General features: G+C 48.3%; 1 protein-coding gene across 5 annotated transcripts in view; it reads left to right on the top strand.

Moving 5' to 3' along the window:
* Positions 1-25,166, top strand: part of TRIM9 (tripartite motif containing 9) — an 80,527-nt gene that overhangs the window by 5,450 nt on the left and 49,911 nt on the right. The gene's annotated exons all lie outside the window — the stretch shown is intronic.

Raw genomic sequence — 25,166 nt, 5'->3', positions numbered from 1 at the left:
ATGGCCAAGTAACTGCTATTAGACAATAGCAGGCAAGGGATTGGGGTTGGCCCTGCTATTAGATCGAGTAAGGCAACTGCCTCAGGCAGCATTGACTCAGGAGTAGCAGCAGCAGTTTCTGGCTGTTCCTCCTGGGTACCAGTCTCTGCTGTTTCCACATGGCCACTCCTGCCCCACTTAGAAATCTGACCTGCTGCCTCAGGCATGGTGGGGAATGCTACCATGTCACCAGTGTGGAAGTAAGATTGACTTCTATATGTGGAATTAGGGGGTGGTCAACTTTTCTTCCGCCTCAGGTGGCAAAATGCCTTGGACTGGCCGTGGATGGCATCAAACAAAACTTTCTGGAGAGCTCTTTGGAGCAAGACACAGGGCCTGGGACTTCACCTGCTTTTCGTAACCAAGCAAAAGTTGTCCATGTGGGAATGTTGAGGATAATAGGAGAGGATATATTGATTAAATATTATCCTTCCTCACACTAGTGAGTCATGTAGCACATTTCCTTGTACACTGCAGTAAGTTAGTGGATGGATTCGTGAGAATCCTTTGAGTTAAGCAATCCAGATTGGATTGTTCCTGGTAAATCCCCTTTGGTTCCCTCTTAAAAACAATAGTGACACAGCAGTCTTCCTTTAAAAGTAATGTTAAGGTTTGCATACATTCAGTTCACAGTATGGTCCTGAAGGCAGGCTTTATCTTGCAGTTACGGTTACAGAGAAAAGTGTGGGTTCATCTTCTGTGAGGGATGAGCCCTTGTGTTGCTGGCTGAGAGCCAGCAGACAGCAGACAGCAAAATGGAGAGAAGGGATCAAAAGAGGGCAGCATAAGAGGAAGATGACTCCGTGACCAGCCCCTTTATAGGGTCTGCTAGGGTCACGCCCAAGGGACGCAGGTGGCGCTGTGGGTTAAAGCCTCAGCGCCTAGGACTTGCCGATCGAAAGGTCGGCGGTTCGAATCCCTGCGGCGGGGTGCGCTCCCGCTGCTCGGTCCCAGCGCCTGCCAACCTAGCAGTTCGAAAGCACCTCCGGGTGCAAGTAGATAAATAGGGACCGCTTACCAGCGGGAAGGTAAACGGCGTTTCCGTGTGCGGCTCTGGCTCTGGCTCTGGCCAGAGCAGCGATGTCACGCTGGCCACGTGACCCGGAAGTGTCTCCGGACAGCGCTGGCCCCTGGCCTCTTAAGTGAGATGGGCGCACAACCCAGAGTCTGTCAAGACTGGCCCGTACGGGGAGGGGTACCTTTACCTTTACCTTTTAGGGTCACGCCCACCTACCTGGTCACATACAGGGGGAGGATGCTCCAGACAAGCTGTGACAGGAAGTCCTCCTGGCTGGAGCAATGTTCCCCTGTGTGTCCACTCTGGGAAAACAGGAAATGTTGTATTTGACTGCTTCAGTGATGTTACATCCCACAGTCAAAAGGTACCATGGGGCCAAGCTGCCACTGCCACTTCATATATTTCACCCAGAGCTTGGTCGCAACTGACTTTGCCCTCATAGAGGATGGGGTCCTTTGATGACTGGGAGCAGTGAAGGTCATATTTCTGAGCAAGGAACCCACCCATCTTGTACCCAAGACTTTAATGGAGGGGGCTCAGAAAAGTGAACATATATATATATATATATATATATATATATATATATATATAATTTATTCAGGTTTTAAAACAGTACAAAAAGAAAAAGAGAAAAAAAACACAATACAAGAAACAAGACATTTCCAAGAAAAAAATGAAAAGAAAATAAAAAGCAAAAAAAGGCAAAAACAGCTAAAAAGGAAAAAAATAGTTAGAAAATAAAGGTAAAGGTAAAGGTACCCCTGCCCGTACGGGCCAGTCTTGACAGACTCTGGGGTTGTGCGCCCATCTCACTTAAGAGGCCAGGGGCCAGCGCTGTCCGGAGACACTTCCGGGTCACGTGGCCAGCATGACATCGCTGCTCTGGCCAGAGCCAGAGCCGCACACGGAAACGCTGTTTACCTTCCCGCTAGTAAGCGGTCCCTATTTATCTACTTGCACCCGGAGGTGCTTTCGAACTGCTAGGTTGGCAGGCGCTGGGACCGAGCAGCAGGAGCGCACCCCGCCACAGGGATTCGAACCGCCGACCTTTTGATCGGCAAGCCCTAGGCGCTGAGGCTTTAACCCACAGCGCCACCTGCGTCCCAGTTAGAAAATACATACAATCAAAAAAGAAAAAAAGAACAAGTTAAACCTTTACATGATTTTCTTTCTAGGACTTATTTCCTTGACCTCCTCACACCTCCCCTCTTTGTTTTCTAGTTCAAATAGGTATTTCAGCAAATCCTTCATCTTTGTTTTTATCCTAATAATTTATCTTAATATGCTGTAATTTTCCATTCTCTCTTTCACCAATTAGCCATCTACTTTTACTTTATTTAATCTTATTTCTCATTAAAACTGATATATTTAAACTTATTCTCTTAAGACATTTCCCCATGGGTCATAAAAATTCCATTCCATGATTTCTCCATCTCTCATTAAAAGCAATTTTTTAAAAAAATCTCAATATATACACTTTAAATTCCCAATTTTCTTTCACCGTCTCCCCTCCCCGGTCTCAGCCCCTACCAAATAGTTCCATCAGCTTACAACAGTCCATCAACCTGGAGATCTTAAATCCGAGGCTCTTAACTCTTTTTCATGTCCCATCTGCCGATCTTCTTGATAATCTTTAATATTGAAAAGCAGTTCTCGGGAGAGGTCCAACCCAACAATGGTCATATTCCTTCTTGTCAAGTCTGCCAGATTTCCATAATTAAAAGTAGGGCCCATAAAGTATTCCAAATCTTGTTTCACCAGAGTGAACTTTTGTAAGATACAGTGGTAACTCGGTTTAAGAACAGCCCTGTTTATGAACTCCCTGTTTACGAACTCTGCAAAACCGGAAGTAGTGTTCCGGTTAGCGAATTTTACCTTGGTCTACGAACGGAAGCCGAATGGTGGAAGGGGTACTGGTGATGGAAGGCCTCATTAGGGAATGTACGTTTCTGAGCACAATTCAAAATGTTGGGGCTGACCTTTAAAGCTCTAAACGGCCTTGGTCCAGTATACCTGAAGGAGCGTCTCCACCCCCATCGTTCTGCTCAGATACTGAGGTCCAGCGCTGAGGGCCTTTCCATCCAATTGGGAGGCCGGTATTATTGACTCCTTTAGAAACAAATCTAAATTTCAGATAGGGTCCTGTAGAAATTGCTGAGCTATTTGCACCAATGGTCTGACCCAGTGTAAGAGATCATGAACACTGGTAACCAGTTTAGATCTTCAAATAGAGGAGAAATGTGACCATTGCAGTGGGTCCTTGCTGGCCACTTCACTGCCATATTTAATCCTGACAATAATAGCCTTAGAAGGTAGGTTAGTATCCTTGTCTCTATATTTTAGATAGGGTGGGACAGGGGCTGAACGAAGAGCCCCCTAGAACAGGGGTCAGCAAACTTTTTCAGCAGGGGGCCTGTCCACTGTCCCTCAGACCTTGTGGGGGACCGGACTATATTTTGGAAAAAAAAATAATGAACGAATTCCTATGCCCCACAAATAACCCAGAGATGCATTTTAAATAAAAGCACACATTCCACTCATGTAAAAACACCAGGCAGGCCCCACAAATTAACCCAGAGATGCATTTTAAATAAAAGGGCACATCCTGATCAAATTTGCAGATGACACCAAACTGGGAGGGGTGGCTAACACCCCAGAGGACAGGATCACACTTCAAAATGACCTTGACAGATTAGAGAACTGGGCCAAAACAAACAAGATGAACTTTAACAGGGAGAAATGTAAAGTATTGCACTTGGGCAAAAAAAATGAGAGGCACAAATACAAGATGGGTGACACCTGGCTTGAGAGCAGTACATGTGAAAAGGATCTAGGAGTCTTGGTTGACCACAAAGTTGACATGAGCCAACAGTGTGACGTGGTAGCTAAAAAAGCCAATGCAATTTTGGGCTGCATCAATAGGAGTATAGCATCTAGATCAAGGGAAGTAATAGTGCCACTGTATTCTGCTCTGGTCAGACCTCACCTGGAGTACTGTGTCCAGTTCTGGGCACCACAGTTCAAGAAGGACACTGACAAACTGGAACGTGTCCAGAGGAGGGCAACCAAAATGGTCAAAGGCCTGGAAACGATGCCTTATGAGGAACGGCTAAGGGAGCTGGGCATGTTTAGCCTGGAGAAGAGGAGGTTAAGGGGTGATATGATAGCCATGTTCAAATATAGAAAAGGATGTCACATAGAGGAGGGAGAAAGGTTGTTTTCTGCTGCTCCAGAGAAGCGGACACGGAGCAATGGTTCCAAGCTACAAGAAAGAAGATTCCACCTAAACATTAGGAAGAACTTCCTGACAGTAAGAGCTGTTTGACAGTGGAACTTGCTGCCAAGGAGTGTGGTGGAGTCTCCTTCTTTGGAGGTCTTTAAGCAGAGGCTTGACAACCATATGTCAGGAGTGCTCTGATGGTGTTTCCTGCTTGGCAGGGGGTTGGACTCGATGGCCCTTGTGGTCTCTTCCATGATTCTATGATTCTATGATACTCATGTAAAAATACACTGATTCCTGGACTGTCCGTGGGCCGGATTGAGAAGGCAATTGGGCCAGATCCGGCCCCCAGGCCTTAGGTTGCCTACCCCTGTCCTAGAAGGTTCATGGTCTGTGCACATTGGGACTGTGAGTGTGGCTGGTTTTAAGCCAAGAGAATCTGCTCAAGCCACTATTGCAGCACCTTCAGTTTGGCAGCTCTCAGCGCACAAGAAAGTAGACCATGCAGGGCATCAAGCAAAGATTGCCAGGGGGATTGCTCAGCAGTCGAGGAAGTGTGAAAGAGAATGTTGGCGCCTAAGCTTTGCATGTTTGCTTGTTGCAAAGGAACCAGGAACCACACTCCAGGAAATTATTTCACTTCTTTTTCTGGTTGCCTCACCTCCCAAAGGATCTTGTAGAGTTGGAAAACGGCTAGCAAGATGGAGATGGAGAAACTCCACTCTGGGAAAAGGTTGCAGCATTTTTGGGGGACTTTTCAGTTTAGAGAAAAGGAGTAGAAGTTCTTCTCCCTCTTTAACTGCATTAGAAGTCCTGGATTTAGAGATCACACTAGACAAGAGCTTCAAAAAGCATGGGGGAAATGCAGAGAACACTTCACAAAACAGTGCCCTAAAATACATACCTGGACTTGTTTCGATTAATGTCTGCAGGAGACTTTATAGATATTTAAGCCCGGACGCTGAGGTCTAGCGCCGAGGGCCTTCTGGCGGTTCCCTCATTGCGAGAAGTAAAGCTACAGGGAACCAGGCAGAGGGCCTTCTCGGTAGTGGCGCCCGCCCTGTGGAACGCCCTTCCAGCAGATGTCAAAGAGAAAAAGAACTACCTGACATTCAGAAGACATCTTAAGGCAGCCCTGTTCAGGGAAGTTTTTAACGTGTGATATTTTATTGTATTTTTGCTTTCTATGGAAGCCGCCCAGAGTGGCTGGGGAGGCCCAGCCAGATGGGCGGGGTATAAATAATAAATTATTATTATTATTATTATTATTATTATTATTATTATTATTAAGTTATAATTAGAAAAAATCTTAATAATCATTCATAAAGGAAACAGCTTATAAGCAGTAAATAAGGAGGGCAGATACAGGATAAAGGAAGTCTTTCATTTGGTTGTATTGTTGTATGTTATGTTTATTGTATTTCTGTACTGGGGGGTGGGGGGGTTATGTTATGTTGTAAATAAAATTTCCAATAAAAATTAAAAAATAATAATAGAAGTCCTGGATTTGAAAAAACAACAACTGGGATAGAAACAACAACAATTTTTTTTTTTTAAAAAAGAGACGACAAACATGCACTCCCACAATTCAGAGGGGGGAATGGGAGTGGCAGCACCCCACAGCCGCCAATCAGGTGTGAGGCTGGTTCCTTAGGCATGCCTTTGGCTCTGTGGACTTCCTGTGCTTGTGTTCCTCCTCCTGGCAAGGATGGAGGGGGAAATGGATACTGTTTGCATTTTAATGAGAAACAATCCAATGTGCACTTTTCAAAACGATACCCAAACTGAAATCCAGTCTCCTCTTCAAAATTCACGCTTCTCTGAATTTTGCAATGCAGTTCTACAACCAGGCAATACATACGAAAATGTATATATGGCAGGAAAAGTCACCAACAGGGTGACAACAATTTAAAATTGGGAAATAAAAGCAGTTAAAACAAATTACAGTCACAGAAATAGGGTGAAAACAAGAGGTTGGATGCATTCTTTTAGAGGAAATTGCATGCAAAAATATGCATATTAGTCAAAACTTCACACAAAGATGTGTTTATCAGGGGGAAATCTCCATTGAAATACTGATGAACTTTTATAGGATTCTTTTTTAAATTGCAAATTGTTGCAGAAATGTGGAGAAATGAATCTAAAGCAGCTTCATGCAACCCTGACTCAAGGAATGGTTGAGGGAGTTGGGGATGTTTAGCCTGGAGAAGAGAAGACTGAGATTTGAGAGCCATCTTCAAATATCTGAAGGGCTATCACACTAGAAGATGGAGCAATATTGTTTTCTCCTGCTCTGGAGGGTAGGACCCCAGCCAATGGATTCAAATGTCAAGAAAGGAGATGATTTTAAACATGTGGAAGAACTTTCTGACGGCAAGAGCCATTCGACAGTGGAATGGACTTCTTTGGACGGTGGTGACCTCTCCTTCACTGGAGGTTTTTAAACAGAGGTTCCTTAGCTGTGATACCTGCATTGCAGGGGTTGTTGTTGTTGTTTAGTCATTTAGTCATGACCCCATGGACCAGAGCACACCAGGCACTCCTGTCTTCCACTGCCTCCCGCAGTTTGGTCAAACTCATGCTGGTAGCTTCAAGAACACTGTCCAACCATCTTGTCCTCTGTCGTCCCCTTCTCCTTGTGCCCTCCATCTTTCCCAACATCAGGGTCTTTTCCAGGGAGTCTTCTCTTCTCATGAGGTGGCCAAAGTCTTGGAGCCTCAGCTTCACGATCTGTCCTTCCAGTGAGCACTCAGGGCTGATTTCCTTCACAATGGAGAGGTTTGATCTTCTTGCAGTCCATGGGACTCTCAAGAACACCATAATTCAAAAGCATCAATTCTTCAGCAATCAGCCTCTGCTTTTTAAGATGCTATCTAGGTTGGTCATTGATCCTTCATGGATCACTGCCTTGCCGTGGTGAAGGGGCTTGAATAACTCAGAGAAGCTATGAGCTATGCCATGCAGGGCCACCCAAGATGGACAGGTCATAGTGGAGGGTTTTGACCAAACGTGAACCACCTGGAGCAGGAACCGGCAAGCCACTCCAGTATCCCTGCCAAGAAAACTCCATGGACAAAGACAACAGGCTGGACTCTACAATTCCATTATTCTTAGCAGCCATGGAATTTTCTGGAGCATCTCATTGACTTCACAGGTGGTTGTGGGGGGGTGGGGGAATGAAGAAGGACCTTCCTTCACAATTGCAGCTTTCTTCGCCGCTGCATTTCTGCCCTCTCCTGCTCCCTCCCTCGCTTTCCTCTTCCTCCCACTCCTGAGCTCAGGAGGCGGAAGAGAGCCTGCCTGACAAGACGCAAACTGCTCTGCCAGCTCTCCGGTGTCACCCAGGCCGCCTCAGGGCAAAAGGGCGCTGGGTGCAACACGGCTCGCCACGCATGAGCTTCTTCTCCCGGCGGCCTCCTCAGCCAAGCTGTCAAAATATTTACTCAACATGGGACGCAGCCTGAAAGAAACCTTGCTCCCCTCTCCCTTGCCGGGGAAGGTGATTTTTGCCTGCGGTCAGAGATGAGATCAGGTCTGTGAAGCATCCTTGCAAGAACAGAAAGGTGAGGTGGCAAAGCTGTCGGTGATGGGCGACTTCAGTAACAGGCGAGGGGGCTGCGGATCTTGGCTTCTGCAATCTTTCAGGTGCCTTTGGATACCCAGCTTTGCAGTCTGCAGTGGCAAAGTCCAGATATAAGTTTAACACCTCCATGACAATGAGGCCTCCAACACCGGTGAATCCCAATTCTTCTCAAATTCTTATTTCCACACTTCGATACAGGTTGTGTTTCATGGGATTTTTTTGCCTTCCTCTCTTAAATCACTAGAGATTTGGGGCCTGGGGGGGGGGGAGTGATGTTAGAGGAGGTAATTTGTAGCAATTAACCCCTGGCTACAGTCATTCCAGGGACAGGGACGTGGTTGGCGCTGTGGGTTAAACCATAAAGCCTAGGACTTGCTGATCAGTAGGTTGGCGGTTCAAATCCCTGCAATGGGGTGAGCTCCCGTTGCTCGGTCCCTGCTCCTGCCAACCTAGCAGTTCGAAAGCATGTCAAAGTGCAAGTAGATAAATAGGTACCGCTCCGGCGGGAAGGTAAACGGCGTTTCCGTGCGCTGCTCTGGTTCGCCAGAAGTGGCTTAGTCATGCTGGCCACATGACCCGGAAGCTGTACGCCGGCTCCCTTGGCCAATAAACCGAGATGAGCGCCGCAACCCCAGAGTCGACCACGACTGGACCTAATGGTCAGGGGTCCCTTTACCTTTCATTCCACAAGCAATTGATGGGTCACGGTTGTCATCTTGTGACGTGTGGCAATGAAGGCAGCTAGAGCAATTGGTGCCAATGCTGGAATGCTGCATCTATGATGGCACACGTTTCCACTATCAAGAAGGTGGCACGTCCATGGCACGTCCATGGCCCACCTGCTCTGCGCATTCTATGATGTCCCAAGTGGTGGGGGAGGGCAGGGCAAGCCCCACAGTGCAAGTTAAACCAAGCGGTAATGGGGGTGGGCGACGTGGTGGTGAGCTCAGCGTGGTGCAAACACAGCAGCGGGGCAATCCGGTGCACCCAACCTTGCTACCACCTTGCCCCTCCCAGTCTGCCTCCCAGTGAAGAGTTATGCAATCAAGCAGAGCTCAGAGGCCACGGCCAGCCCACCGCATGGTTGGCTAATGCTAGTCGCTGGCCAAATAGTTGACCTAAACTTCAGTCGTTTCATGAAAGGAACTGTATTATGCAAAACACTCCCTGGAGAAATGGAATGGCTCAGGTTCACTGTCCAGTCTAGCGGTTGAAGAAAATGACTTAATGGCATGAGGGAGACAACTACGGGGCCCTGGTGGTGGTGCAGGAGGTTAGTGTCAGACTAGGCTGCATCAATAGGAGTATAGCATCTAGATCAAGGGAAGTAATAGTGCCACTGTATTCTGCTCTGGTCAGACCTCACCTGGAGTACTGTGTCCAGTTCTGGGCACCACAGTTCAAGAAGGACACTGAGAAACTGGAACGTGTCCAGAGGAGGGCAACCAAAATGGTCAAAGGCCTGGAAACGATGCCTTATGAGGAATGGCTAAGGGAGCTGGGCATGTTTAGCCTGGAGTAGAGGAGGTTAAGGGGTGATATGATAGCCATGTTCAAATATAGAAAAGGATGTCACATAGAGGAGGGAGAAAGGTTGTTTTCTGCTGCTCCAGAGAAGCGGACACGGAGCAATGGCTCCAAACTACAAGAAAGAAGATTCCACCTAAACATTAGGAAGAACTTCCTGACAGTAAGAGCTGTTTGACAGTGGAATTTGCTGCCAAGGAGTGTGGTGGAGTCTCCTTCTTTGGAGGTCTTTAAGCAGAGGCTTGACAACCATATGTCAGGAGTGCTCTGATGGTGTTTCCTGCTTGGCAGGGGGTTGGACTCGATGGCCCTTGTGGTCTCTTCCAACTCTATGATTCTATGATTCTAGGACCTAGACATTGCTTTCTTTTTGGGCCTCATTGAGGGGGAGTATTTCAATATGAGTAGGAAAATGACAGTACCCCTAAACATTTTTTTTTTAGAAAAAAAAAGCACAGGACCTAGAAGACCAGGGCTCAAACTCCCACCCAGGCATGACGCTCCCTGGGTATGACCTTGGGGGCCAGACACTGCCTCTCAGCCTGACCTACCTCACAGGGTTGTTGTTGTTGTTGTTGCTATTCTTATTTTATTTATTGGATGTTATGAACTGCCCTGAGATCTACGGAAGGGCAGTATACCAAATACATCCCCCATGTTGTGGGGAGAAAACAGGGAGGATGATAAATGTGTGCCACTTTGAGCTCCCTGGAGAAAGAAGTGGGAAAGATGTTTGTGTGTGTGTGTGTTAAATTATTGTCTTGGAAGCGCCACCTCCTTTGGTCTGACACCCAGTGGGGCTCTTCTTGCTTTCTAGAGCAGGGATGAGGGACCTCTGCCCCCTCCCCACTCAGGATGATGTTGAGACTCCAGCTGTCATCACAGAATCACAGAGTTTGAAGGTGTCCCAGGGTTATCTAGCCCAACCCCTTGCAATGCAATTAAAGCATCCATGACAAATGACTGTGGGAATGTTCGGAGATCCAGGAAAGGATATATTATCCGATTATAGCCTTTCCAACTTGTGTAAACAAGTTCACACTTTAGCAGAGTAACATTCCTTTTTTTTTTTTTTGAATAAATTTTTTATTAATTTCCAAATTTTTTAACATAAACAAAAACAACATAAAAATAAACACAAAAACTCATATTTTCTTAACCTTATTTCCATAACCCTCTTTTCCCGGACTTCCCCATACCTTTCCCTTTTTGCATCCTTGATTTTAAACCATTATTCAGCAACCCTTCTTAACCAATTAAATGTAAATTCATTCTCTTTTTCAATTCCACCCTATAGCAGAGTAACATTCCCCCTTTTAAACTCACAGCGGATGCATTTGCTCAGGCTCGCTAAAGCCTCTAGAAAAACTGTTCTGGTATTTCCCCCTTAAAGGTAAAGGTAAAGGTACCCCTGCCTGTACGGGCCAGTCTTGACAGACTCTGGGGTTGTGCGCCCATCTCACTTAAGAGGCCAGGGGCCAGCGCTGTCCGGAGACACTTCCGGGTCACGTGGCCAGCGTGACAAAGCTGCATCTGGCGAGCCAGAGCCGCACACGGAAACGCCGTTTACCTTCCCGCTGGTAAGCGGTCCCTATTTATCTACTTGCACCCGGAGGTGCTTTCGAACTGCTAGGTTGGCAGGCGCTGGGACCGAGCAGCGGGAGCGCACCCCGCCGCAGGGATTCGAACCGCCGACCTTTCGATCGGCAAGTCCTAGGCGCTGAGGCTTTAACCCACAGCACCACCTGCGTTCCTACAGCGCCACCTGCGTCCCTATTTCCCCCTTATTCCCTCATAAAAGATAAGACACGGCACAGTCTTCTATAAAAGTATAAAAGAGTTTACTCACACATCATTCTGTTCACAATCAGATCCCAGAAGGCAGACTTAGCTTAGAAAAGTAACATACACCTGGAAACTATCTCATAAGGAGACAGTCCCCTTGTCCTCTCTTGGCTGGGGCCCAAGAGAGCATTGTTGGCTAAGCAGATGTAGCTTCTTTCAATGCATGTAGTTAAAGAGAAAGAGGTGGCTGCCCTGCCCTGCACAGGTGAGCCATGCCCACCTCTAGTCACATGCAGAGGAAGTGTGTCCCAGCCCAGAAGGAAGCAGGAAGTTGACCTGCTGGCTGGACAAACATTCCTCCCCATGTGTAAACATGTTCACTCTAGGAATGTTGTACTTGACTGCTCTTGTGTTTCACATTCCACAAAGACCATCCAAACGCTTGTTTGAAACCTCCAATGAAGAAAAGTCCCCAACCTCTTACTGTCAGAAAGTTTTTCCTGATGTTGAGCCAAATCTCCTTTCTTGCTACTTGAAGCTATTGGTCCAAGTCCTTTCCTCCAGAGCAGGTGAAAACAAGATTGCTCCATCTTCCATGTGGCAGCCCTTTAGATATTTGAAGAAGGCTATTGTATCTCTCCTCAGTGTCCTCTTTTCCAGTGTGGTGTAGTGGTTAAGAGCGGTGGACTCGTAATCTGGGGAACCGGGTTCGTGTCTCCGCTCCTCCACCTGCAGCTGCTGGGTGACCTTGGGCCAGTCACACTTCTCTGAAGTCTTTCAGCCCCACTCACCTCACAGAGTGTTTGTTGTGGGGGAGGAAGGGAAAGGAAAACGTTAGCCGCTTTGAGACTCCTTCAGGTAGTGATAAAGTGGGCTATCAAATCCAAACTCTTCTTCTTCTTCTTCAGGCTAAACATAACCACCTCCTTCAACCGTTCCCCATAAGACTTGGCTTCTAGACCCTTGATCATCTTGATTGCCCTCCTCTGCACACCTTCCAGTTTCTCAACATCCTTCTTAAATTGTGGTACCCAAACCTGGACACAAGACTCCAGAGTAACCTTATGCAGTCAACATTTCACCAGCTTCTCCACAATAATATTATGGGGGGACTTTGTCAAAAGCCCTGACTATTGGTCATGTTACCTGGGGATGATGGCAGTTGGAGTCCCAATATCATGGGTTCACCACCCTTATTATAGAGATTCCAGTGACCCTAGAATCTATTTAAAGCAATGCTGATCTTGAGATGGACGACCAAAAACTGTAGGGAAATCCAAAAGTCACCAAATCTAGCAGCCGCCCTCACTGAGACATCTGCCAAACAAATTACTGACAGATGAAACAAGGCATTAATTTCTCAGATTTACAAGGACATGCATGAAGTCTTTCCTTGTGAGAAGTCCCCATTGTGCGTCTGGAAGGGAAGGATGTAAACAGAACCATGCGCTACATCAAAAAAGTGTTTCAAACTGCTGAAGAAAAACCACCAGCCATTTGTCACCCATGGGAAATTGCATTGTTCAACTGTGCTGGTCCAGGGGGGGAAGGTTACCGTGGGGCGAGGTCCAGGATCTGAGTTGAGGGTCAGCAGACAGTCCTCCTCGGGTGAAGCGGGGTCCACAGAGGGAAGCCGGGCAAGGACAGGAACTCTGGGGGAACAGGACTGGATGCTGGCCGAAACAGCTCTTCAACGACGTTGCTCCCGCAACCTGGGACCGGGCTGACTGGCCTTTATCTTCTCTGAGGCCAGGGGCGGTCCCGGCCCCCAGGAGACCCGCCTCTCCTGGCCTTAAGGCGAGCACTCCTCCTGGGAGAAACCAGTTCCCTTCGCCTCTCTGCCCTTCGCCTCTGCAGTTCAGGAGAGGCTGAAGGGTTACTGGGCCCAGGGGGAGACTCACCTGTAGGCACTGAGTCCTCAACCACCTCTGGAGCTAGAGTGGGATCACCTGGTGCCTGCTCCTGAGGATCCGGCACAGGTGCAGGCGCTTCAGAATCAAGGCCCTGCCCCAGTTCAGCCGGCTCTGGAGGCGGGGACTCCTGTGCAGGCTGGGATTCCTCCGGTTCAGCCTCTGAATCGGATTCCCAGGCCATCACATCAACACTGGGAGTTTGCGCCTTGTGAGAAATCATTCCCAGAGACAAAACTTGGGAAGATTCTTCCCAAAATATGCACATACATATGCTTCACAGGTAGAAGCTTCAGGGTTCAATCCTGTGTATCTCTGAAGCAGGATCTGAGCCCAGGAGCCCTCTTGCCTTTCTGTGCATTCCAGCAACTGGTATTCAGAAACACTGCAAAGCCATCCTAGATAGTAACCCTCAATAGTTCTCTCCTCCATGAATTTGTCTAATCCTCTTGTAAAGCCATCCATATTGGTGCCCATCCCTGCCTCCTGTGGCAGGAATTTCCATAGTTCAACAATGTGCTGTGGGAAGAAATACTTCCTTGTATCTTTCCTGTATCTCCCAACATGAAGGGCTCCTTCACAACTTCCCTTTGTCCCACAATTTCATCTGCTCATCCCTAGGCATGGGTCTGAGAGATCTTTCTTTCATCCTGCAACTTTCCCCAGTGCTGGTGCTGACCTTTAAAGCCCTAAATGGCCTCGGCCCAGTAGACCTGAAGGAGCGTCTCCACCCCCATCGTTCTGCCCAGACACTGAGGTCCAGCGCCGAGGGCCTTCTGGCGGTTCCTTCAATGTGAGAAGCAAAGTTACAGGGAACCAGGCAGAGGGCCTTCCCAGTAGAGGCACCCGCCCTGTGGAACGCCCTCCCCTCAGACGAAACAAAATAACAAAATTCCTTCCAGTAACACCTTAGAGACCAACTAAGTTTCTTATTGGTATGAGCTTTCATGTGCATGCACCGGAAGGAATTTTTAAATTTTGTTTCGACTACGGCAGACCAACACGGCTACCTACCTCCCCTCATAGTCCGTCTAGTCTTAGGCAAAAGGGGGTCAGGAATGCTGTTCAAAGATACTGAATCTACCAGCTATTTCCCTCTTGATGTTTCCTCTTCTAACTGTTTTTCTCACCCAGTATTTCCCAGCTTCTCCTTTCTAGACCATGCCCCTCTGCAAACCACTGTTCTAAATCAATACTGTCCTCCTGCCTTTGGGAAAGTTCAGGAGAAGGGGACAGGGCTCCCACCATTGCATTCCGTTCCTTTGGGCCCATAACAAAAAATGTTGGAATCTCCGCTACGACCGAGCTACTCCTCCTCCTCCGACGATGATTAACGACCTGAGCCTCTGATAAGGCTCCAGAGTAACGCAGAGTATCCAGCAGCAGGGAAGGAGTTGAGAAATATGAGCTACATTGCAAAGAGCGTTTTATTTCTAACTACGCAGACAGAAAAGAAACATACATGCTCTCTCTGTGAAAGCAGAGAGCAACTGGAAAAACAAAGGAAAAGGAAACCAGTAACGTCACATCCGTCTTCCGTGAGACTTCCAACAGAATGGAATCTCTGGAATGCAAAACAGAGTCTTGTGACTCCAAGCACTGCACAGTGGCATAAACAGAAACCAACACATTCCTCCTCGGTCCCTGACAGCCTGTGAGTACCATATTTTTTGCTCTATAAGACACACTTTTTCCCCTTCAAAAATTAAGGGGAAATGAGTGTGCGTCTTATGGAGCGAATACAGGCTCCTTGGCTTAAGTGATAGCAACGCGAAGCCTCCGAAGCGCAGAGGGAGAGCTCCCCCCTCACTCCGGAGGCTTGGCTTTGCTTTTGCTGAAGCCACCTGAAGCCCCCGGAGTGCAGCGGAAACCCCCGCTGTGCTCTGGGGGCTTCAGGCAGCTATTCGCAAGCCTTTGGAGTGCAGCAGGAGTTCTCGCTGCTCTCCAAAGGCTTGTGGATAGCCGCCTGAAGCTTGGAGAGTGAGAGGGGTCAGTGCACACCGATCCCTCTTGCTCTCCAGGCTTTGCTGGAGAGGCGCTGCACAGTTTCCCCTCTCTGCGAGGCGCCCCTTCAGCGAAGCGGGAGGAGAAATGGAAGGGGCTCCGTTTCTCCTGCCGCTTCGCTGAAGGGGCGCTGAACAGAGAGGGGGAGAATCCCCCCCCCTGTTCTCCCCCTCCTATGGTCCGGTGCATCCTACAGAGCAAAAAATATGGTACCTCCTATACCAACTTCTTCTTCCCCAGCCCCAGCTTGCCTGGGCATGTCCCAGTCCCGGCCACACCCTTCGCCAGGATCCTATTCCACCGCTTCCTCCTTCTCCCCGTCGTCCTGCCAGTTCATGACAACAAGGCAGTGTGGTGTAGTGGTTAGAGAGTCAGCCTAGGACCCGGGATAAAGCAGGGTTCAAATCCCCACTTGGCCATGAATCTCATTGGATGACCCAACTTACCTCACAGGGTTGTGGGGATAAACTGGGGGGCGGGGTGGGGGGCGGGGTGGGGAAGAACCATATAAGCCGCCTTGAGCTCCCTGGAGAAAAACGATGGGATATAAACGCAGTAAAAACCAAAGGCAGAAATGAACAGGTAGGAGATGTACCATCACATCCCAAAACACAAGAATTGAGACTGTGCGTTTTTATTCTCTTTCAAGTGTGGAAAGAGCATCGCTCATATAGAGGAGAAATCAATACCCTCCTCTGTGGAACAAATTAAAATGCCCTGTTCATCGTCATCCACCCTCTGCTTCCCATTCGAATCCAGAGTCAGGGTCCTTTAGCTGCTTCTGTATTTGGCTAATCCTTCTCTGTCTCCTCTCTCTCTCTCTCTCTCTCTCTCTCTCTCTCTCTCTGCCTCTTCTTTCCCTTCCTCCTCTCTCGGCTCCCCCCTCTCCCTTCACTCCCTCCCCAGAGGTGCCTTCCTTCGCTCTGCTCCAGTAATCTCATTTCTCCCCGAAGCAACACTTTGGCTTTCCAAGCACAAAAGATGGCCTGCTAATTACAATCTGGGCGGCCTCCTCCAGAACCGAAAGACACACACACACACACACACACACACACACACACACACACACAGTCCTTCTTTCTCCAAGGTCATCTGAGCACAAGCCTTCTTTTGCAGAAGCTGACAGCCCAAGAGAGCCCCCCCCCCCCAGTGCTGGAATCCCTTAATGGGTTGCAAAAGGCCAAAAGGAGGAGGGTGGGGCGGCTTAGGCAGATCCCCTGTGCAATTTCCACAAATCATGCATCCCAGCAAGCCGTAAGCCCACCCAGCCCTTGCCTTCTCTGGAGCAGCTGTCTGAAAGAGCCGCTCATAATCCTCCAGCAGGCTGAGCCATTGAGCGAAAGCCTCTTGGGATGAATGGGGAAGGGATTGCAAATGTTACAGAGGTTGACGTCATGCCTGGTGTGCAATCTCCAGGAAATAATGTACTCTTCTCTCCCCCCCCCCCCGTACATTGTGGATGCATCCTGGCCTTCAACCTTCCCATTACTTATTTAATTCCGCCGGGGAGTTTCCTGGCTGCGGATTCGAGAGGTTTGCTGGTGTCAAACATAAGAATGTAACATGAATCATAGAATCCTAGAGTTGGAAGAGACCACAAGGGCCATCGAGTCCAACCCCCTGCCAAGCAGGAAACACCATCAGAGCACTCCTGACATATGGTTGTCAAGCCTCTGCTTAAAGACCTCCAAAGAAGGAGACTCCACCACACTCCTTGGCAGCAAATTCCACTGTCAAACAGCTCTTACTGTCAGGAAGTTCTTCCTAATGTTTAGGTGGAATCTTCTTTCTTGTAGTTTGGATCCATTGCTCCGTGTCCGCTTCTCTGGAGCAGCAGAAAACAACCTTTCTCCCTCCTCTATGTGACATCCTTTTATATATTTGAACATGGCTATCATATCACCCCTTGGCCCATCTAGTCCAACATCCTGTTCTCCCCCCCCCCCACAATTTTTATTAAATTTTTTGATTTACCATTTAAAATACTCATTTTTACATCCTTAAGATACCAGTGACTTCCCTTCTTCTCTTTCCATGGTTCATTTTACAAAACACAAATCCCTGCATATTTTATATAAACTAGACCAGGCATGTACAACAGGTAGACTGTGAACTACTGGTAGATCACTGGACGTCTGTGGTATATCACCAGCAGATCACTGGCTCCCCCGTGAAGAAGCTCAACAACTCTGGCTCCCCTAAAAAAAGCTCAACCTCTTTGCCCCGCACCCCAAAAAAGGGGGGTGGATCACTGCCACTTTTTAACTCTGTGAGTAGATCACAGTCTCTTGGGAGTTGGCCATTCAGTATTCCATTATTACATCCATCAAAACTTATATACACTGCTGAATTTACCTTAATGCTGCCCACATTTTCAAATAAACGTACTTTTCCTCCATATATTCAATAAACATTTTCCAGTCTTCTTTAAACGTATGTTCTTCTTGCTCTCTTATTCTATATGTTAGGTCTGCAAGCTGCGCATAGTCCACCAATTTAAGTTGCCATTCTGTTCTTAGGTAAAGGTAAAGGGACCCCTGACCATTAGGTCCAGTCGTGACCGACTCTGGGGTTGCGGTGCTCATCCTGCTTTATTGGCCGAGGGAGCTGGTGTACAGCTTCCGGGTCATGTGGCCAGCATGACTAAGCCGCTTCTGGTGAACCAGAGCAGCACACGGAAATGCCGTTTACCTTCCCGCTGGAACGGTACCTATTTATCTACTTGCACTTTGACATGCTTTTGAACTGCTAGGTCGACAGGAGCAGGGACTGAGCAACGGGAGCTCACCCCGTCACGGGGATTCGAACCGCCGACCTTCTGATCGGCAAGTCCTAGGCTCTGTGGTTTAACCCACAGCGCCACCCACGTCCCTTCTTCTGTTCTTACAGTGGTCAAAAATGCCTGTGGGAAACCTGCTAGCAAGACCCCAGTATTCTCCCCTCTCATGGTCTCTCATGGTTTGCCTTCATAGTTTAACTGTGTGAATGAGTACATCCTTTTGTTGTTGTTGTTTAGTCATGTCCGACTCTTCGTGACCCCCTGGACCAGAGCACCCCAGGCACTTCTGTCTTCCACTGTCTCCCGCAGTTTGGTCAGACTCGTGTTTGTAGCTTCGAGAACACTGTCCCACCATCTCGCCCTCTGTCGTCCCCTTCTCCTTGTGCCCTCCATCTTTCCCAAAATCAGGGTCTTTTCCAGGGAGTCTTCTCTTCTCATGAGGTGGCCAAAGTCTTGGAGCCTCAGCTTTACGATCTGTCCTTCCAGTGAGCACTCAGGCCTGATTTCCTTAAGAATGGATGCGTTTGATCTTCTTGCAGTCCATGGGACTCTCAAGAGTCTCCTCCAGCACCATAATTCAAAAGCATCCATTCTTTGGCGATCAGCCTTCTTTATGGTCCAGCTCTCACTTCCATACATCACTACTGGGAAAACCATGGCTTTAACTATACGGACCTTTGTTGGCAAGGTGATGTCTCTGCTTTTTAAGATGCTGTCTAGGTTTGCCATCACCTTTCTCCCAAGGAGCAGGCGTCTTTATCCTTTTATCTGTCCCAAATCTTCCAACATCCAGCGTTGTTGGATGTCCACAGGTTCGAGTGTTGGATCCTTGCCCAGGTGTGTGTGGCCTCACCTGTACGGTCTTTTCTGGAAGCAACACATGACTTGGATTTAGCCCCAAAATGAGCATGATAAGGAACTCCTTGAAAAATGCAGCTGGTTTGCCAGTTGCCAGGTGAACCTTGACACTCTTGTTTACGTGTTAGGAACACGAGTGGCTGTCTCATACTGAGTTAGAGCACCGGTCCATCTAGCTCAGTATGGTTACGAAGCCCATGGAGCAATCTTGGAGAGGGTGGTTGGAAGGGGAGAAGGTGTAGGGAATGGAGATGTGGACCCCGGGGAGAAGCTCAGCAGGCTGGGATCTGTCAGCTCAGATCCTGGAGAGTGGCAGAGTGGTCCATCAGGGCAGAAATCCACATTGGGCATCGGGCATGAGAAAAACCAAGCACAACAATGCTCTTTCTGGTAAATTGCAGCCTGGAGCTTATAGGCTAGAGCATGGGTAGGCAAACTAAGGCCCAGGGGCTGGATCCAGCCCAATCGCCTTCTAAATCCGGCCTGCAGACAGTCCGGGAATCAGCCTGTTTTTACATGAGTAGAATGCGTGCTTTTATTTAAAATGCATCTCTGGGTTATTTGTGGGGCATAGGAATTCGTTCATTTCTGCCCCCAAAATATAGTCTGGCCCCCCACAAGGTCTGAGGGACAGTGGACCGGCCCCCTGCTGAAAAAGTTTGCTGACCCCTGGGCTTGAGGATCCTTCCAGTGTGTCTTTTGTAGCATGTCCTTGACACAATAATAGTGGATTAGTGGTGGTGTGCTGGTCCCGTGGGTTACCCGAGAGGCGAGGTCCTAGTCCGGTCCCTGATCAAAGGTACAATGTGGAGGCAGTCCGTAGTAGCTGAATCTGGGTGCAGGGCAGGGAGGCGGGTGAAGTCAGGGACAGGCATGCAAGCAGGGAGCCAGGGTGGGTCAGGAGCTCAGGCAGATAAGCAGGACAGGGTCCAAACAGGAACTAGCAACCAACAATGTTGCTCCTGCAACTTGGGACTGGGCTGTCTGGCTTTTATCTGCCCCAAGGCATAGGGTGGCCCCGACCCTCTGGTGACTCGCCTCTCCTGGCCTGGAGGCAAGCACTCCTCCTGCGGGAATTTAGTTCCCTCCGCCTCTATGCCCTGAGCCTCTGCAGCTCAGGAGAGGCTGGCGGGTTACCGGACCCAGAGGCAACCTCAGCTTCCTCTGAAGGGGCTGAGAGTGGAGCACCTGCAGGCAATGGGTCCTCCATCATCTCAGGAGCCAGAGCAGACTCAGCTGGAGCCTGCACCTGAGGATCCAGCACAGGTGAGGACCCTTCAGGCTCATGTCCCAGCCCCGGCTCAGCTGGTTCTGGAGGCGGGGAATCCTGTGCAGACTGGGATCCCTCAGGTTCAGCCTCCGAGTCCGAATCCCAGGCCATCACAGGTGGATTTATACTGGACCATCCACACATCGTACTGCTTTCTTGGTTGGTCTGTGATGATCTTCCAAAGCTATTCCATCGCCGCCATCTGTAGGGACTGTCTAGAGCTATAGGATTTCAGTGGGGATTTATGGGTTTTTGTAGATTATTTGGAAATGAACCTGTATGCCCATCCTGAAACTTCTGCAGGCATAAATGTTATTTAAAGCAGGATCACCTATAACCACCCGGATATAACCGTCAGCGCAAATAATCATGAATGGACGATAAACGGTATGCCTGGAGAGTCGCTCAGTCACGAGGAAGAGGGCATAGCTTTGCATCCTAAATTTTGAGCATAAATAAGAGTCATAGAATCATAGAATCGTACAGTTGGAAGGGACTCCAATGACATCTAGTTGACCCTCTGGGTCCCCTCCAACTCTACAATTCTATGATTTTATGATCTAGTCCCTGCAATGCAGGAATCACAACTAAAGAATCCCTGATGGATGGCCATCCAGCCTCTACCTTGTTTCAGGAAGTTTTTTATGTTTCACGTTTTAGTATGTTCTGATATATGCTGTGAGCCACCCAGAGTGGCTGGGGAAAACCAGCCAGATAGGCGGGGTGTAAAGGTAAAGGTAAAGGACCCATGACAGTTAAGTCCAGTTGTGGACGACTCTGGGGTTGCACGCTCATCTCGCTCTATAGGCCAAGGGAGCCGGCATTTGTCCACAGACAGCTTCCAGGTCATGTGGCCAGCTCTGGAGAACCAGAGCAGTACATGAGAACACCGTTTACCTTCCTGCTGGAGTGGTACCTATTTATCTACTTGCACTGGTGTGCTTTCGGACTGCTAGGTGGGCAGGAGCAGGGACGGAGCAACGGGAGCTCACCCCGTCGCTGGGATTCGAACTGCCGACCTGCTGATCGGCAAGCCTTAGGCTCTGTGGTTTAGACCACAGTGCCACCTGCCACCCTGACGGGGTATAAATAATAAAATTAATAACAACAACAACAATAATAATTGAATGAAGGAGAGTCCACCATCTTCTGAAGGAGTCTTTTCCCCTTTGAACAGTTCTTGTTGTCAGAAAGCTCTTCGTAATGTTTAGCTGAAATCTCCTTTCTCATCATTTGAATCCATTGGTTTGCATCCTGTGCTTTTCGGTGGAGCAGAAAACAAGCTTGCTCCATCTCCCCTTCAGATATTTGAAGATGCCTATCCTTTCTCCTCTTAGTCTCCTCTTCTCCACGCTAAGCCAAACTCCCTTAGCCGTTCCTCATAACTTGGTTTCCAGACCCTTGCTCATCTTGGCTGCCCTCCTCTGCACACCTTCCAGCTTGTCAACACCCTCCTTAAATTGTGGTACACAGAATTGGAAATAGTATTCCAGGTGTGGCCTGACCAAGGCAGAATAGAACAGGACGATTACTTCCTTTGATCTGGACGCTAGACCTCTGCTGATGCAGCCTAGAACATCATTAGCTAAATAGGACTTTACATTTGCTGAGAATTCCCTCTCTCTTTCTGAAATCTAAATGGCAGAGGAGTGTCACCTGTATCTCATTTGTGTATTTCTTGATTGTGTCTAGTTTTGTATTCCTTGGAAAATCTTTACCCTGAAGCTTCTTGGCAGTGCCCCCACCCTGTGTTTTTCCATGTTACTTGGGGGGGGGGGGAATTGAGTGGGAGCAGGACTGTTGAGTGGCGTCATTTTAATTAGAGAACCCTCCATTGATTAGCTCTCCATCTTAATGATCTTGCTGCTATAAATTACCCAGAAAAGAATTGACAAAGGATTGCATTAGGTTCCCCCACCCTTTAGAGAGACAACTGTAAGGTCGTTTTCTACTTCGTTAAGCCTGGGTGCCCTTCCCCCTTCTCATCCCTCATCTATCCTAGGACACCAGCTCCTTTTCCAAGATTGAAGTCGTGGGAGAGGAGAAAAGCGCTTTAACCTAGACAAATTTCCGGTCACTGCACGCTGGTGATCTTTGTTCCTTCTCCAAAATCTGTTAATGCAAGCGGAAAAGAGACGGGGTGTGCAGAAAACTCTATGAGGACATAAGAACGTACGATTAACCATATTTTTTGCTCTATAAGACTCCCTTTTTCCCTCCTAAAAAGTAAGGAGAAATGTGTGTGTGTGTTATGGAGAAAGAGAGAGAGAGAGAGAGAGAGAGAGAGAGAGAGAGAGAGAGAGAGACATTGCACATACCGTATTTTTTGCTCTATAAGACTCACTTTTTCCCTCCTAAAAGGTAGGGGGAAATGTGTGTGCATCTTATGGAGCGAATGCAGGCTGCGCAGCTATCCCAGAAGCCAGAACAGCAAGAGGGATCACTGCTTTCGCGATCCCTCTTGCTGTTCTGGCTTCTGGGATTCAGAATATTTTTTTTCTTGTTTTCCTCCTCCAAAAACTAGGTGCGTCTTGTGGTCTGGTGCGTCTTATAGAGCAAAAAATACGGTAAATAGAAAGCTGCTTTGTGCAGAGTCAGAGCATTGGTCCCGATAGCTCAGTATTGTCTACACGGACTGGCAGGTTCTCTCCAAGCCCTACCTGAAGGAGCATCTCCACCCCCCATCGTCCAGCCCGGACACTGAGGTCCAGCGCCGAGGGCCTTCTGGCAGTTCCCTCATTGCGAGAAGCAACGCTACAGGGAACCAGGCAGAGGGCCTTCTCGGTGGTGGCACCCGCCCTGTGGAACGCCCTCCCACCAGATATCAAAGAGAACAACAACTACCAGACTTTTAGAAGATATCTGAAGGCAGCCCTGTTTAGGGAAGCTTTTAATTCTGTTGAACCACAGAGCCTAGGACTTGCCGATCAGAAGGTCAGCGGTTCGAATCCCCGCAGTGAGGTGAACTCCCTACTCCTGCCAACCTAGCAGTTCGAAAGCACACCAGTGCAAGTAGATAAATAGGTACCGCTCCGGCGGGAAGGTAAATGGCATTTCCGTGCGTTGCTCTGGTTCGCCAGAAGCGGCTTAGTCATGCTGGCCAGTCATGCTGTACACCGGCTCCCTCGGCCAATAAAGCGAGATGAGCGCTGCAACCCCAGAGTCGTCCGTGACTGGACCTAATGGTCAGGGGTCCCTTTACCTTTTCCCCCTCTTTCTGATTCTATGGAATAAGGCAGGTTCTTATGTTCCAATGTTCCAGGAACCTTTTGCGTACAAAGCAGGCGTTTCACCACCAAGCTTTCCCCTTTCCCTTCCTTTTGTGCTACCATATATTTGCCTCTGAATTCCTGGCATAAATCTTCCAGTGGTTCCTTGTCACTGAAAAAGCCTCCGTGTCTGCATTGATGCACCTCGGGAACCAGCCGTGCAGTGAATTCAGGGCACCCAATTTACATAATGTGGAAGCAATTGATTGCAAGGAGGTGATGAGTAATTGTCAGCCCGGGCTCCATTTACTGTTTCCTCGCCTGCCGCTTCAGCAATCAAACTGCCGCCTGATGGAGCTTTTTCCACTGAGAGCATGCAAAAGATCTGGAAGGAAATTCTTCCTCCAGTGACTTTGCCTTCTGCTTCCCAGGAGACTCCACAAATGGCCTGCCCTGGAAAGGGGCTGGGTCAGGAGTGGTGGTTTAGCAGGGACCCTTTTAAAAACCAGGGACCTCTGGCTGCGATTGCATCTGTCCCTGGGGCCAAAAATGCACCTTTGCCCTGAATCACATGACTAACAGGAGCTGTCAAGAAGAATATTGACTGTCAAGAAGGATGCTGTCCCTTTAAGAATCAGAGAAGGAAGAAGCGCTGGTCCACAGAGCTAGGAAAAGATAAGGAGTAATTGATGACTCCTGATTCCCTTTCCCTTTTAGAAATACCGCTATCTATTTGCAATGGTTGACAGCATCTTAAAAAGCAGAGACATCACCTTGCCAACAAAGGTCCGTATAGTTAAAGCTATGGTTTTCCCAGTAGTGATGTATGGAAGGGAGAGCTGGACCATAAATAAGGTTGATCGCCAAAGAATTGATGCTTTTGAATTCTGTTGCTGGAGGAGACTCTGGAGAGTCCCATGGACTGCAAGAAGATGCAACCGATCCATTCTGAAGGAAATCAGCCCTGAGTGCTCACTGGAAGGACAGATCGTGAAGCTGAGGCTCCATTACTTTGGCCACCTCATGAGAAGAGAAGACTCCCTGGAAAAGACCCTGATGTTGGGAAAGATGGAGGGCACAAGGAGAAGGGGACGACAGAGGACGAGATGGTGGGTCAGTGTTCTCGAAGCTACCAGCATGAGTTTGACTAAACTGCGGGAGGCAGTGGAAGACAGGAGTGCCTGGCGTGCTCTGGTCCAGGGGGTCACGAAGAGTCGGACACGACTAAAAAACAACAATTTGCAATGGTTAAATCCATCATGTCTGCATGTGAGGGGGCACATTTGGGGTTGGGTTTCTTTTTCAGGGGAGGTGTTGAGGCCCATGTCAAATCTAGCTAGATGTCCCTTTCCTGGGTTGAAGACTACTATACTATGTCACTTCTGCTAGTGGTTTCTTTGAAGATAGAAACATCTCAGCCTCTATGTTTTCTTCTACAGGCACTTCCTCTGCACAGAAAGAAATCTGCCTTTTGCAATACGCCCTCACCATGTAGTGTATCTGAGTACGTGCAGAGTCCATTTTTCTAGCCACAGGTTGCAGTAAATCCACATAAGGGGGGGGGACAACTTTGAGCAGAGTGTCTCTTCTGTAATATTGCATTTTTCTTTTTTCTTTCTGTAAGTGGGGAAATTGTGAAAACCCCCAACCACTTAATTTTGTTCTGGCTTTACAATCCTGCTATCCTGGTGACGAGCATTCTGAGCGGATATATGATCAAGAACCCCACTGGGAAGGAGTGCAGTGGACTGTAATGGGTTGTAGGATCTAAATTATTTGCCACTTTCTGTGAAATTCGCCTCCTGCTAATCATTGGCTGAACCTGAGCTGTTGCAATTCTGGGTGTTATGTACTGAAGTTCTCACCCTGGGCCAGCAGGGGGATACTGTAGATAGTTTTCATTCTCCGCATATGCAAATAAGGAATTGAAAGTGACGTTCAGTGATTGGATAGTTACAGAAAGT

This window comes from Podarcis cretensis (assembly GCF_951804945.1).
Source record: "Podarcis cretensis genome assembly, chromosome: 1".
Lineage (NCBI taxonomy): Eukaryota > Metazoa > Chordata > Lepidosauria > Squamata > Lacertidae > Podarcis > Podarcis cretensis.
Note: the sequence above shows the minus strand (reverse complement) of the source record. Positions and strands in the feature narration are given on the sequence as shown.